We start from the raw sequence: 17,695 nt of genomic DNA, 5'->3' as shown, positions 1-17,695 counted from the left end.
CATAAAGCCTTTGCCACACAGTATACAGATAAATGGCTGATCCCCTCTATGAGAGCTCAACGGTGGAATGTGTTTTGATTTCACATCGTCGTCAGACAGCTTGTTGCTCATAGACCATCTTTGTCCTTTCACATTTGGTGTCTTCAGTTTGTTTAAACCTGACTCTCCTTCCCGGGTCTCCTCCCACTCGTCACTGTCTTCAGTATCAGATTCAGAACAGTGTGAAGAGAGGAGCTGAGCATCAGTAGTTGGTTGTGATGTTTCACAGTCCTCTTTATTGTGTCTGTGTGCAGATGAGGTGCTGGCTGGAGCCTCTGTGTCTCTGTTGTCGACATCTTCACTTTTCACAGTTACCGGTAGTAATGTCAACATTGTCCCATCAGCCTTGGGGCCATCCTCTAATGTTTGGAACGGCTCCTGTTCCTCTTTAATATGTCGAGGTTGTGGTTCCTTCTGGACCAGTCTGGGGAACCTCTCTTTGTCTGTGTCTCTGTTGTCACATCCATAGGGTTTCTCTTCAGTGTGAATTCGCTTGTGTACTGTAAGGTGGTACATTGTAAAGAATTGTTTTCCACACAGGTCACAGCAGAGGCGTCCTCCCTTATGAATCCTCATGTGCTGTGTCAGATTACGTTTTTCCCTAAAACTGTGGCCACACAGTATACAGATAAAGGGATGAGTTGGTTGTGATGTTTCACAGTCCTCTTTGTTGTGTCTGTGTGCAGATGAGGTGCTGGCTGGAGCGTCTGTGTCTCTGTTGTCAACATCTTCACTTTTCACTGTTAGTAATGTCAACATTGTCCCATCAGCCTCTAATGTTTGGAACAGTTCCTTTTCCTCTTTAATATGTCGAGGTTCTGGTTCCTTCTGGACCAGTCTGGGGGACCTCTCTTTCTGTTCAGGTGAAGACTCCTCTATACAAAGAGGGACACAATCTAGTTGGAGGAAAATACAATGTTAGATCAGTCAGGACACTCATTGAGGTTGACAATGTTAACCATTTGTATTTGACGATGTGACACTGATGTTTCATAAAAAAAAACAAAAAAAAACAAACACTATGGTTGGCATGAGTGGCCAACCATATGTTTGGGCTTGTCCTCATATAATATGGTAGAGCTTAGTACCCTGAGGGTACTCGAGTGGGAAGTTGGTCGGCTCAACTGTTGTCCAGAAATATAACAATTCACAAATCCCTGTGTTTGTCTGTGTGCCCTTCATGGTCATGATGTGTTAAACTGTACTACATCAGGGGTTGACAATAAGGTCTCAGAGGCACTTGCTTGTGGCCTGTGGGGCAAGTAAGGTCATTTTCTACTTGCCCAAGGGTCAATTTGGCTTCAAGCGTAAACTTGGCACTGACCTTTGCATATTTGCACTAAAGGAAATTTTAGAAAGCTATAACAGGCATAACTCCTCCATGTTTATGTGTTTTATTGATGCATCCAGAGCATTTGATCGTGTTAATCACGAGAAATTATTTTTTAAATTGGCCAAAAATGGGGTCCCTCGTTTTTTAGTTAGAATCTTGGTGTACTGGTATGCTCATCAAACATTGAGGGTGAAATGGGGGAATGTTACATCCACTCCCTTTCATGTGTCCAACTCTGTCCGTCAGGGTGGAATACTGTCACCAATTTTATTTAATCTGTATATGAATGACTTATCTCTGTTTTTAAATGCCTCTGGGACGGGTTGTAGGGTGGGTGATGTGACCATCAATCACCTTATGTATGCGGATGATTTGGTCATATTCAGCCCATCTACTGCTGGGCTCCAACAGCTACTAAGAATATGCTCGCAATATGGTGAGGATTTTGATATCATCTATAATGCAAAAAAGAGTAAGGTTATGGTTGTCAGAACCAGAGAACACAGGCATTCAACCTTCCCAACGTTTTTACTGTCTGGCGCTGTTCTCAGTGTGTGTAATGAGATCACATACCTCGGCCACATTATTTCAGATGACCTCTCCAATGATATGGACATCTATAGGCAGCGACGAAAATTGTATGCTCAGGCAAATACACTATGTCGCAAATTCAGTATGTGTTCTGTACCTGTGAAGATTGCACTTTTTAAAGCGTATTGCACACCCCTTTATACTGCCCACCTGTTATGTGGTGTCGGTATAAGAAGGAGAGCATGAGAAGACTCACGGTGGCTTATAATGACAGTATGAGACTTCTGCTAGGAGCTCCGAGAAGCTCTAGTGCGAGCTCTATGTTTGTAAGCGTCGGGGTCCCAACTTGCTCTGCTGTTTTAAGAAACTTGATGTATAAATTTATGTGCAGAGTTTCTGAATCAGAAAATGTAATTATTGTTGCCGTGACTAACCCTGCATGCAGCTCGGTCAGATTCTCGTCCAGACTGTGGAAACACTGGCGGACATGTCTACATGCTAGACCATGAATGTCTATATAGACCTGTATGTTTTATTCTTTATTATTTTTATTTTTTTTTAGTTTTCTTGTTGTTGTATTTTATACTATGTGATATGGATCCCCCTGGGTCTGAAATAAAGAATCAATCAATCAATCAATCAATCATGCCCACTTACCCGATAAGTAAATCGTCCATTATAAAATTATAGGTACGATTCTTCTGGCCATGTTCAGGTGTTTATAGACGGTTGTGTCACCAGGTTACCATTCACCAGGGTCGAACAAATGTTACGTCGCAATATCAACACGCTCCCTGGGACTACACTAATGACACTGACAATGGATACAGCATAACCAGAGGTGAATGCATTCCCAACAAACATTGATTCCAACAGACATCAGCATAGTAGTCTACTTATAATTGCATTAAATCTCTTTGTGCGTATCTTTTCATGTGTAGGCCTATCTGCGTGTGTGTTCATGGCATAGCTTGTAAAATCACTTTGATGTTCACTTTCTAGCTTTCCAAGGCTACATACTGTACATGACCAACTTGATTCCTGGTGATTAAAACCGTAACGTCTGCACACAGGAGCAATCACACTTTTGATCACAGCAAAAATACTACATGCAATCAATGCATTCACATCTGTAGTCAACGTTCCACATTTCAGCCGATTATCTTTCTTTCTACATGCAAGCAGTAGGATCAACATCGCTCTAACCTTTGGTATATCTGGAGCACGGCATAAAGGGTCTCTGTTCCTTTACAGACAGTTTCACATCTCTGACAGCTGATGGCTTTGAGAACACCTTCAAAATGAAATGCAGAAAAACGTGTTGAGAAAATATCTCAACACATTAACAAGATAATAGATATTACATTGAAGTAGTTATGCAACAAGACTAACATAACAATCCTGGTGCTCCATCGTCATTCTTTTGGGTTCTCTACGGGACTGCTCCACTTCCCCAGGTTGGTTCATCTGTAATGATGAATGGATTTGGTGTTGGGGGGGAATGTATGATGCACACATCTCTAATGCAGACACATGTCTTCTAGTAGTTTGTACACTATTAAACCATAAATACCTTTTGACCATTACTGGTCTCAACCACACAATTCCAGGGTGTGGCAAACAGATTATATATTTAAAACGGCTCTGCAGGTTAACCTGATAAAACAGGACAAAAGGGAGACCAAGTCAGCTTTAGGTGTCGTTGCGCTCTCTTTTAAAGAGTTTCAGTCAGTCACATATTCACTTCTTACATGTCCACACAATTACAATAAACCCATCTTTTCTCATTTTCTTCTCTCTTACACATATTCATCCAAATCTCAATAAACATTTATTTGCATATTCCCATATGTTGTTTGTTCACAGTATCAATTAACTGGTTTTACCAATAATATGTGTAGAATTATTTCTTTTTTTAAATGCTATATCAACATGACCTTATAATCATCAGTCACCTTGACCCAAAAGGTAAATACTGCATTGGCATAACACAACACATGGATATATGATACATTAGAAGGCACTTTACTGGAGATAAATGAATAAAAACGAAAATAAACATTCCAAAATGCAAAAGGGTACTAATCATATTAAACACTGTAATAGGAGCTTTTAACACTAAAAGGGAGCACACACATATGCCTACTGTTACTGAAACAAACCAGAACAACTGTTACTGAAACAAACCAGAACAACTGTACAATCTGTTTACACCACCCAGATTCACTATAGACCTACACATTAAACACAAAATCACTACATTTCTGGTAAAGAACCAAGACAAACTTTGTTACACAGTGCTCATATTGAACAGGTTTTATGTTTTAATACTGCATTTACCTGATAAAATAGGACAAAAAGGAGACAGTCAGCTTTAGTTGTTGTTGCATGCTCTTCCTTGTTCATCTGAAGAGAGATGTCACCTGACCATCTACTAATACCTGTCTCACCGGTGGATGTTGCCACCCAGTGGCGAAAAGTGGGATGTTCCTAAAGCCTGTTCCTAAACTATAACTTCCATGCTTATTCCAAGACACAATGCGGCTCTTAAAAATACAATAAAACCATACATAATAAAAAAACAAATATGTGACTACACATGTGTGTATGTCACAAACCTCCCCTAGTCAAAAAATCCTATAGGATCTTTGAAATTTCCAATATAATCCTATAGGATTTTGAAAATCCTATAGGATCTTGAAAATCCTATAGGATCATATTGGTTTTTCACAAATTTCCAATACAGTCCTATAGGATTCTATTGGTACTTTAGAAAATCCAATAGGATTTTGCAAATTTCCAATAGGATCCTATTGGGTTATATACTTTGGAAAGTCCAATAGGATCCTATTGGAACTTTGCACCCTAGTCAAAAAATCCTTTAGGATTCCGATAGAAAAATCCTATAGAAAATCCTTTAGGATTCCGATAGAAAAATCCTTTAGAAAATCCTATAGGATATTTTCTTATAGTATTATAAAATCCTTTAGAAAATCCCATTAAGAATCCTTTACAGTTTTGGAACAGATCCTATTGGATATTTTCTTATAGGATAATAATCCTTTAGAAAATGCCATTAAGAATCCTTTACAGTTTTGGAACAGATTCTATTGGATAGGTGCCTTGCCTGGCTGCCACCAAGTCAGCTTTAGGTGTCGTTGCGCTCTCTTTTAAAGAGTTTCAGTCAGTCACATATTCACTTCTTACATGTCCACACAATTACAATAAACCCATCTTTTCTCATTTTCTTCTCTCTTACACATATTCATCCAAATCTCAATAAACATTTATTTGCATATTCCCATATGTTGTTTGTTCACAGTATCAATTAACTGGTTTTACCAATAATATGTGTAGAATTATTTCTTTTTTTAAATGCTATATCAACATGACCTTATAATCATCAGTCACCTTGACCCAAAAGGTAAATACTGCATTGGCATAACACAACACATGGATATATGATACATTAGAAGGCACTTTACTGGAGATAAATGAATAAAAACGAAAATAAACATTCCAAAATGCAAAAGGGTACTAATCATATTAAACACTGTAATAGGAGCTTTTAACACTAAAAGGGAGCACACACATATGCCTACTGTTACTGAAACAAACCAGAACAACTGTTACTGAAACAAACCAGAACAACTGTACAATCTGTTTACACCACCCAGATTCACTATAGACCTACACATTAAACACAAAATCACTACATTTCTGGTAAAGAACCAAGACAAGCTTTGTTTATACTACACAGTGCTCATATTGAACAGGTTTTATGTTTTAATACTGCATTTACCTGATAAAATAGGACAAAAAGGAGACAGTCAGCTTTAGTTGTTGTTGCATGCTCTTCCTTGTTCATCTGAAGAGAGATGTCACCTGACCATCTACTAATACCTGTCTCACCGGTGGATGTTGCCACCCAGTGGCGAAAAGTGGGATGTTCCTAAAGCCTGTTCCTAAACTATAACTTCCATGCTTATTCCAAGACACAATGCGGCTCTTAAAAATACAATAAAACCATACATAATAAAAAAACAAATATGTGACTACACATGTGTGTATGTCACAAACCTCCCCTAGTCAAAAAATCCTATAGGATCTTTGAAATTTCCAATATAATCCTATAGGATTTTGAAAATCCTATAGGATCTTGAAAATCCTATAGGATCATATTGGTTTTTCACAAATTTCCAATACAGTCCTATAGGATTCTATTGGTACTTTAGAAAATCCAATAGGATTTTGCAAATTTCCAATAGGATCCTATTGGGTTATATACTTTGGAAAGTCCAATAGGATCCTATTGGAACTTTGCACCCTAGTCAAAAAATCCTTTAGGATTCCGATAGAAAAATCCTATAGAAAATCCTTTAGGATTCCGATAGAAAAATCCTTTAGAAAATCCTATAGGATATTTTCTTATAGTATTATAAAATCCTTTAGAAAATCCCATTAAGAATCCTTTACAGTTTTGGAACAGATCCTATTGGATATTTTCTTATAGGATAATAATCCCATTAAGAATCCTTTACAGTTTTGGAACAGATTCTATTGGATAGGTGCCTTGCCTGGCTGCCACCTACCAACAGGGGGTGGTGTTGTGCTGACTGATTTATCAGGCTATCAGTGTTAAGACATAGAGTATTAGATTTGACATTATCATTGACATCTTGAGTGAGATTCGAACTTAAGACCTCCCGTGCTTGAATCCTGCCCTGATCCTCTGCGCCACAGCTCCTGTTAGAAAGAATTGGTTTTTGGTCCTATTTGACATTTTATAGGATCCAATAGGATTTCCCCTACACAAATCCTATTGGATTTTTTCTTATAGGATTATTATCCTATAAGAAAATATCCAATAGGATCTGTTCCAAAACTGTAAAGGATTCTTATAGGATTCTTAATGGGATTTTCTAAAGGATTTTTCTATCCTATTGGATTTTTTTCTTATAGGATTATTATCCTATAAGAAAATATCCAATAGGATCTGTTCCAAAACTGTAAAGGATTCTTATAGGATTCTTAATGGGATTTTCTAAAGGATTTTTCTATCAGAAATCCTACAGTTCCAATAAAATCCTATTGGAACTTTGAAAAATCCTATTGGATTTCCAAAGTTAGATATAACCCAATAGGATCCTATTGGAACTTTACAAAATCCAATTGGATTTTGCAAAGTTCCAATAGGATCCTATTGGACTTTACAGAGTTAGATATAACCCAATAGGATCCTATTGGAAATTTGCAAAATCCTATTGGATTTTCTAAAGTACCGATAGAATCCTATAGGACTGTATTGGAAATTTGTGAAAAACCAATAAGATCCTATAGGATTTTCAAAATCCTATAGGATTATATTGGAAATTTCGAAGATCCTATAGGATTTTTTGACTAGGGCAAAATCCAATTGGATTTTGTTAAGTTCCAATAGGATCCAATTGGGTTATATCTAACTCTGTAAAGTCCAATAGGATCCTATTGGAACTTTGCAAAATCCAATTGGATTTTGTAAAGTTCCAATAGGATCCTATTGGGTTATATGGAAAGTCCAATAGGATCCTATTGGAACTTTGCAAAAGGATTTTTGCAAAGTTCCAATAGGATCCTATTGGGTTATATCTAACTTTGGAAAGTCCAATAGGATCCTATTGGAACTTTGCAACATCCAATTGGATTTTGTAAAGTTCCAATAGGATCCTATAGGGTTATATCGAACTTTGGAAATCCAATAGGATTTTTCAAAGTTCCAATAGGATTTTATTGGAACTGTAGGATTTCTGATAGAAAAATCCTTTAGAAAATCCCATTAAGAATCCTATACGAATCCTTTACAGTTTTGGAACAGATCCTATTGGGTATAAAATATCCTTTAGGATTCTGATAGAAAAATCCTTTAGAAAATCCCATTAAGAATCCTATAAGAATCCTTTACAGTTTTGGAACAGATCCTATTGGATATTTTCTTATAGGATAATAATCCTATAAGAAAAAAATCCAATAGGATAGAAAAATCCTTTAGAAAATACCATTAAGAATCCTATAAGAATCCTTTACAGTTTTGGAACAGATCCTATTGGATATTTTCTTATAGGATAATAATCCTATAAGAAAAAATCCAATAGGATTTGTGTAGGGGAAATCCTATTGGATCCTATAAAATGTCAAATAGGACCACAAACCCATCCTTACTAACAGGAGCTGTGGCGCAGAGGATCAGGGCAGGATTAAAGCACCGGAGGTCCTAAGTTCGAATCTCACTCAAGATGTCAATGATAATGTCACAATCTAATACTATGTCTAAACACTGATAGCCTGATAAATCAGTCCGCACAACACCACCCCCTGTTGGTGGGTGGCAGCCAGGCAAGGCACCTGAGGCATTACAGTACCATAAAAATGTATAATGCCTTGCCAAAATATCCTTTAGGATTCTGATAGAGAATCCTTTACAGTTTTGGAACAGATCCTATTGGATATTTTCTTATAGGATTATCCTATAAGAAAATATCCAATAGGATCTGTTCCAAAACTGTAAAGGATTCTTATAGGATTCTTAATGGGATTTTCTAAAGGATTATTATCCTATAAGAAAATATCCAATAGGATCTGTTCCAAAACTGTAAAGGATTCTTATAGGATTCTTAATGGGATTTTCTAAAGGATTTTTCTATCAGAATCCTATAGGATCTTTTGACTAGGGTCTTACCTTGTGTTACTGGTGTAGGGTGACCATACGTCCTCTTTTGCCCGGACATGTCCTCTTTTAGGGGGCTGTCCGGCCTGTCCGGGGGGGGTTTTATAAATTCCTTCAAATGTCCGGGGTTTCGCGCATATCACAGTTAAAGCACGGGCATTTACAATGCACGTTCAATGGTTCGTTTGGAAACACACTGTGAGAGGCGGGTTTCCACCCCTAACCCCAGAACGTGTATTATTCATACTACTCTCTGCCTGCGCTGCGATCCCTCCCTCCCTCGCGTGTATCAAAACAGCGGCGCAGTTCGGCCAGTGGAGACGCCCCTCTCGTTCCGTCTCTATAGAGTATAGGGGCGTCTCCACTGGCCGAACTCCGCCGCTGTTTTGATACACGCCGCTCCCTCAGCCTGTCTCGACTCGCTTTCAGATCAGAGGCAGAGCAGCGCGAGCTCGGCAGCATCGCGCTGCTAAAGCCAAACGAACGAACTGCAAACGCAATTAATGCTGTTTCATTGATGAAATGCACAAAAAGTGCCAGTGACCAACAATGAGAAGCAGAGCGTTCTGTCAGCAAAGCTGGTACTCTTCTGTGTCTATTTAGGCATTTACAAATACAAATTCTTCTGCTTCAAGCCCATATCAACACTGCAAAGTAGCCTACAAGACAGTCTGTGCGAGGTGAGAGCTCTTCTGCTAACTAAATTGACAGAATCTTTTGTACAACCTTGTAAAGCAGAACGGCGGTTTGAATAATGGGCTACCTCTCTTTTATTTATTTACAAAGCTGAACGTTCATACAGGAGTCAAAAGGCATACTTTATCAATGGATCTCTCTAGCCTATATATATTTTTGTATGTATGGTACTAGTGAAAACCCTCCAATGTCCCGTCCCTGGGTGGGCTCGAACCACCATCCTCTCGGTTAACAGCCGAGCGCGCTATCCTATTGCGCCACAGAGACTACAACAGACTTTTTTCCTTTCTAGTCAGGTCCAGCCCAATCTGAAAAAAATGTTTAGGTTTTTATTAAAAGTCAGAAACCTAGGTACATAGCCTAGCCACTGTGGAGGGACTCGAACCCACAACCTTCGAATATCTCTTTCACCATGCCTAGAAGAGACACCTCCGTTTTGGGTTCCAAATAGGCTACATTCCTGATATTTCTTGAAAGCCCGAGAATCCATGTAAGCCCGATAGCAGAGGCTACAAGGCACTGCTGGGATTTGAACCCGGGATCTCCTGTTTACTAGACAGGCGCTTTACCAACTAAGCCACAGCACCAGTGACCTGGACATTTTGCTTGCATCTCAAGAGCAAAACAATACATGTTTAATGATTAATGCCTCGCCCCTTTGAGCTTTGTAGCTCGATGCTATGCACCTGATATAATAAAAAACAAACCAGTATTGTGTGCAAGAATTCTATGAGCACCAATTGAGCTCTGCAGCAGAAGGCTTTGGTAGGGCGAAAGTGGAGATTGAGAGATTAATTACACTGACATAATTCCAAAACATTCGACAAGTGCAGGTTTGTCTGTGCATAGTTCTGGCCTGCCACTATGTATGGTACTAGTGAAAACCCTCCAATGTCCCGTCCCTGGGTGGGCTCGAACCACCATCCTCTCGGTTAACAGCCGAGCGCGCTATCCTATTGCGCCACAGAGACTACAACAGACTTTTTTTCCTTTCTAGTCAGGTCCAGCCCAATCTGAAAAAAATGTTTAGGTTTTTATTAAAGAATATTTTTAAAAGTCAGAAACCTAGGTACATAGCCTAGCCACTGTGGAGGGACTCGAACCCACAACCTTCAAATATCTCTTTCACCATGCCTAGAAGAGACACCTCCGTTTTGGGTTCCAAATAGGCTACATTCCTGATATTTCTTGAAAGCCCGAGATTCCATGTAAGCCCGATAGCAGAGGCTACAAGGCACTGCTGGGATTTGAACCCAGGATCTCCTGTTTACTAGACAGGCGCTTTACCAACTAAGCCACAGCGCCAGTGACCTGGACATTTTGCTTGCATCTCAAGAGCAAAAAAATACATGTTTAATGATTAATGCCTCGCCCCTTTGAGCTCTGTAGCTCGATGCTATGCACCTGATATAATAAAAAAACAAACCGGTATTGTGTGCAAAAATTCTACGAGCACCAATTGACCTTTGCGGCAGGGCGAAAGTGGAGACTGTACACTGACGTAATTCCCAAACATTCCACAAGTGCATCTTTGTCTGTGCATGGTTCTGGCCTGCCACTATGTATGGTACTAGTGAAAACCCTCCAATGTCCCGTCCCTGGGTGGGCTCGAACCACCATCCTCTCGGTTAACAGCCGAGCGCGCTATCCTATTGCGCCACAGAGACTACAACAGACTTTTTTTTCCTTTCTAGTCAGGTGCAGCCCAATCTGAAAAAAATGTTTAGGTTTTTATTAAAAGTCAGAAACCTAGGTACATAGCCTAGCCACTGTGGAGGGACTCGAACCCACAACCTTCGAATATCTCTTTCACCATGCCTAGAAGAGACACCTCCGTTTTGGGTTCCAAATAGGCTACATTCCTGATATTTCTTGAAAGCCCGAGAATCCATGTAAGCCCGATAGCAGAGGCTACAAGGCACTGCTGGGATTTGAACCCAGGATCTCCTGTTTACTAGACAGGCGCTTTACCAACTAAGCCACAGCGCCAGTGACCTGGACATTTTGCTTGCATCTCAAGAGCAAAACAATACATGTTTAATGATTAATGCCTCGCCCCTTTGAGCTTTGTAGCTCGATGCTATGCACCTGATATAATAAAAAACAAACCAGTATTGTGTGCAAAAATTCTATGAGCACCAATTGAGATCTGCAGCAGAAGGCTTTGGTAGGGCGAAAGTGGAGATTGAGAGATTAATTACACTGACATAATTCCAAAACATTCCACAAGTGCAGGTTTGTCTGTGCATAGTTCTGGCCTGCCACTATGTATGGTACTAGTGAAAACCCTCCAATGTCCCGTCCCTGGGTGGGCTCGAACCACCATCCTCTCGGTTAACAGCCGAGCGCGCTATCCTATTGCGCCACAGAGACTACAACAGACTTTTTTTCCTTTCTAGTCAGGTCCAGCCCAATCTGAAAAAAATGTTTAGGTTTTTATTAAAGAATATTTTTAAAAGTCAGAAACCTAGGTACATAGCCTAGCCACTGTGGAGGGACTCGCACCCACAACCTTCAAATATCTCTTTCACCATGCCTAGAAGAGACACCTCCGTTTTGGGTTCCAAATAGGCTACATTGCTGATATTTCTTGAAAGCCCGAGATTCCATGTAAGCCCGATAGCAGAGGCTACAAGGCACTGCTGGGATTTGAACCCAGGATCTCCTGTTTACTAGACAGGCGCTTTACCAACTAAGCCACAGCGCCAGTGACCTGGACATTTTGCTTGCATCTCAAGAGCAAAAAAATACATGTTTAATGATTAATGCCTCGCCCCTTTGAGCTCTGTAGCTCGATGCTATGCACCTGATATAATAAAAAACAAACCGGTATTGTGTGCAAAAATTCTACGAGCACCAATTGACCTTTGCGGCAGAAGGTTTTGGCAGGGCGAAAGTGGAGACTGTACACTGACATAATTCCCAAACATTCCACAAGTGCATCTTTGTCTGTGCATGGTTCTGGCCTGCCACTATGTATGGTACTAGTGAAAACCCTCCAATGTCCCGTCCCTGGGTGGGCTCGAACCACCATCCTCTCGGTTAACAGCCGAGCGCGCTATCCTATTGCGCCACAGAGACTACAACAGACTTTTTTCCTTTCTAGTCAGGTGCAGCCCAATCTGAAAAAAATGTTTAGGTTTTTATTAAAGAATATTTTTAAAAGTCAGAAACCTAGGTACATAGCCTAGCCACTGTGGAGGGACTGGAACCCACAACCTTCGAATATCTCTTTCAACATGCCTGGAAGAGACACCTCCGTTTTGGGTTCCAAATAGGCTACATTCCTGATATTTCTTGAAAGCCCGATATTCCATGTAAGCCCGAAAGCAGATGCTACAAGGCACTGCTGGGATTTGAACCCAGGATCTCCTGTTTACTAGACAGGCGCTTTACCAACTAAGCCACAGCGCCAGGGACGTGGATATTTTGCTTGCATCTCGAGAGCAAAACAATACATGTTTAATGATTAATGCCTCGCCCCTTTGAGCTTTGTAGCTCGATGCTATGCACCTGATATAATAAAAAACAAACCAGTATTGTGTGCAAAAATTCTATGAGCACCAATTGAGCTCTGCAGCAGAAGGCTTTGGTAGGGCGAAAGTGGAGATTGAGAGATTAATTACACTGACATAATTCCAAAACATTCGACAAGTGCAGGTTTGTCTGTGCATAGTTCTGGCCTGCCACTATGTATGGTACTAGTGAAAACCCTCCAATGTCGCGTCCCTGGGTGGGCTCGAACCACCATCCTCTCGGTTAACAGCCGAGCGCGCTATCCTATTGCGCCACAGAGACTACAACAGACTTTTTTTCCTTTCTAGTCAGGTCCAGCCCAATCTGAAAAAAATGTTTAGGTTTTTATTAAAGAATATTTTTAAAAGTCAGAAACCTAGGTACATAGCCTAGCCACTGTGGAGGGACTCGAACCCACAACCTTCAAATATCTCTTTCACCATGCCTAGAAGAGACACCTCCGTTTTGGGTTCCAAATAGGCTACATTCCTGATATTTCTTGAAAGCCCGAGATTCCATGTAAGCCCGATAGCAGAGGCTACAAGGCACTGCTGGGATTTGAACCCCGGATCTCCTGTTTACTAGACAGGCGTATTAGATAAATTATTAAAGATAAATATGGATCTCTAAATCCATAGTTAAAATAAGACAAAGAGACCAAAGGACGTATATCTTATATTGCTGTATTGAAGAGAGACAGACAAGGAAGACAAAGCAGTGGGCATATCATCCTAGTGGTATGCTCGATAATCTCTTCCCACCATAACGGCAGGACAGAGGATTCTCTCTCTCAAAATGGAAGTTACATTCAGTATATAAAGAGTACAGTTATGACAGTAAGAGATCGTGGGACTCTTTCATTTGTTCCCAAATCATAACAAGGAAGTAACAGGAACTCATTGATTCGTTCCTATATCATAACAAGGAAGACAGTGAGAAAGGGACACGTAGTGCTTGGTAATTTTCCACCACTCGTGACTTATATCATAGTATCACAGTATATCAAAACATGATTACAGTCGGGGCAACCAAAGTTACTATGACCTGTAATCTATTAGCCTGAGCTTTACAGTATCCACAAAATGTGGTCTCTATACTGTGAGTTCAGTTCATATTATGCCTTTATATGGTCATATGAGACTCATACACCAATAACATAATTATGTATCATAATTTATCCTAACAATCTATCCTTTTCATATTTGTATGAGGTTCATATGACCTCCATATTAAACATTTTATCAGGGTAATAATAATAATAATATTATGAAGACTTTAATAATATTTATAACTTCAAATTTCGAAAAGGACTGTAATATATATTTTTTTAAAAGGGAACTGGAATAAATCCTTAAAGTTTAAAGAAATGTGACACATCATTCATCGTTTCTTACAGATGAATGAAGACAGAATTAAAATTGAATAAACAGATAAAAATAAAGAATAAAGAATGAAAAATGAAAAAAGAAAATATGAGTTGATCGGATGACCATTGATCGGATGACGATGATGACGATGATGATGATGAGGGTGATGATGATGATGATCGGTGGGGCATTGTAGAGACGTGAGGAGGAGGACGCAGGATGCAGTTGATGTGGGGCCGGTTCTTCTGGGTCTCGGTCGTCTTCTCAGGTGATTCCTAGGGGGGACGAAGGACTTGGCCAGTTTACTGTTTTCAAAACAATTTAGTTCATCATGATAGTGTTTGTACTACACATGGCATCAACAACAGTGCAACAGAATTCTCACCGACAAGGCACGATTTTTACATCGTGCCGCTGCGGTTGATTGGCTCGTGCACTGGTCTGGCCGGGCCTCAGGTCGTGGTTCGTCTGCACCCCATCTCAGTCAGGTGGTTCTCAGTTGACCCGATTCCTCCTTCCCCACACTGCGGTCCTCTCTCCGTCACCGTCAGCCCATGTAAACAGAAATATTTCAAATTAAGTTTCAAATAAATCTTAAATCAATGAAAAAACAAATTAAATAAATTAAAATCAAATCAAAATTAAAATATATTAAACAATTAAAATATATTAAACACTCCCCTTCTTGTTACAACTTATAGTTGTGACATAAAAGTTAAATCAAATAATTTAAATTGTTTAAATCTTTAATTCATGCACTACAGTACAGTACAGTGGGTACAGGGGAGGCAGTGATAAGTAATACGCCTCAGGGGCGAGAAGCGACCTTGTCTGGCGTCTAATTTGGTTGTTATGGTAACCAGGGAACATGACGTTCCCAACAGAGATTTATGGGTAATGGAGTTTTAACAGTAAAAGAACAGGGCAATTAAACAAAATACCATAGACAGTAAACAATCAGAACGTTTACGAAAAATAGGAGAAAGGAAAGTCTAAACAAGACATGTTCCCATAACAATTCTCTCACACACAGACCATCTGACCTTGAAGGCGGCAGATGTCTAACAGGCACACAGGCACACATACGCATACACCTCGACAGGCATGAATCACAGTCAACACGCACGCTCACGCACACACTCACACAAGAGTGGGGGAGAGGGAGCGGAACAGATAAGGGGTTAAAGCGACATTTACGCACACACAGGCGCATGCCCGCACTCACACATACAGTGGGCACACACGTTGACGAAGAGAGAGGTGGGGGTTGAGCTCACACATTCCACCTCAAACCCACGCACGCACATGCATGCACGCACACACATACAGTAGCCTACGGCAAACTCATTCTCACAGAGAACTCATCAAATAAATGAAATTATTGTATAATACACAGCCAGAAGCCTCTAGCAGTTTTTAAATCTTAACGTTACAACAGTTTAAATGAATTTAGGCATCAATAATTTGAGTTAGTTATTCTTAGTCTTAAATCTTAACTTTAATTTCTCAGAGACATTTTAAAATGTCTTAAAAATATTTAATATTACAGAAAACAGAACTGGTCAGTAACATAGTCTTAAAGATAAAATATTGTTTCTCAATTTCCGAATGGCTTGGCGCAAAGCCATGAAAGTGAGAGACCCAAATAAACACAGTATTATCGGTACAGTACCAAATAACAGTAACAAACTGACAAATACTGACCATTTCATATGGTCCAGTCATAACAAGCTATAACCACAAACTGACTATGAGCACGGTTTTAATCAGGCTGACTATAAGCACACGCCCTAGGTTATAAGCCCAACATATAATGACCATTCATAGGGTCCAAACAAACTGACAAAACAAAAACGACTGTACCGAAAAAGTTAAAAGTCTGAAAATATTTGTCTCTACTTCCTCATGGCAATGAGAGGGAGAGAAACCAAACAGGAAATAGTTAAAAATAGATTTAAGGTGTTGATCACCACCTTGAAACGTTGTAAGATGAAACAAAGAAATTTACGACCATCTGTATCTATAGATAAGGGTTTAATTTACGACGCGTGTCAAACCAAAACATTATTAGACTCCTCCAGACAGAGGGAGAACATACTTCACAAATCATATCAATTATCATAACATTAACATCGTTAATTCAAAATTCAACAGACACGACGCGTTACGGGGACTTAGTAAATATGTACTTATCTTAATCACTTAGGAATTTGCCGAGCGTGGAAATCCCAGATGCAGCCCAGGACCGGGGGAGTATCCAACCTCAAGGAAGACGGTCCAACACGGTCCGCTGCTCCTGGGGGTCCACGCGGTTCCACATTAATCGAAAACTCATAACACTGTTGTCAAATAAAATTCCTTTGTCTGAAAATACAACAATGTAGAGATAAATTCCAATTTTGGCTGGTTCCAGATACGTGTTGAACATTGTTCCACCGGGGGAGAGAAAGTGAACTTTAAATGGCTAACAGCCCTGAACACTTATCCGTCCCTCAGTCGGCCAATGTTACAAACAGTATCCGGCTCGAAGGACCATTATTATTAGATAAATTATTAAAGATAAATATGGATCTCTAAATCCATAGTTAAAATAAGACAAAGAGACCAAAGGACGTATATCTTATATTGCTGTATTGAAGAGAGACAGACAAGGAAGACAAAGCAGTGGGCATATCATCCTAGTGGTATGCTCGATAATCTCTTCCCACCATAACGGCAGGACAGAGGATTCTCTCTCTCAAAATGGAAGTTACATTCAGTATATAAAGAGTACAGTTATGACAGTAAGAGATCGTGGGACTCTTTCATTTGTTCCCAAATCATAACAAGGAAGTAACAGGAACTCATTGATTCGTTCCTATATCATAACAAGGAAGACAGTGAGAAAGGGACACGTAGTGCTTGGTAATTTTCCACCACTCGTGACTTATATCATAGTATCACAGTATATCAAAACATGATTACAGTCGGGGCAACCAAAGTTACTATGACCTGTAATCTATTAGCCTGAGCTTTACAGTATCCACAAAATGTGGTCTCTATACTGTGAGTTCAGTTCATATTATGCCTTTATATGGTCATATGAGACTCATACACCAATAACATAATTATGTATCATAATTTATCCTAACAAGGCGCTTTACCAACTAAGCCACAGCACCAGTGACCTGGACATTTTGCTTGCATCTCAAGAGCAAAAAAATACATGTTTAATGATTAATGCCTCGCCCCTTTGAGCTCTGTAGCTCGATGCTATGCACCTGATATAATAAAAAACAAACCGGTATTGTGTGCAAAAATTCTACGAGCACCAATTGACCTTTGCGGCAGAAGGTTTTGGCAGGGCGAAAGTGGAGACTGTACACTGACATAATTCCCAAACATTCCACAAGTGCATCTTTGTCTGTGCATGGTTCTGGCCTGCCACTATGTATGGTACTAGTGAAAACCCTCCAATGTCCCGTTCCTGGGTGGGCTCGAACCACCATCCTCTCGGTTAACAGCCGAGCG

Source organism: Nannobrachium achirus (assembly GCF_963921795.1).
Source record: "Nannobrachium achirus genome assembly, chromosome: 19".
Lineage (NCBI taxonomy): Eukaryota > Metazoa > Chordata > Actinopteri > Myctophiformes > Myctophidae > Nannobrachium > Nannobrachium achirus.
Note: the sequence above shows the minus strand (reverse complement) of the source record.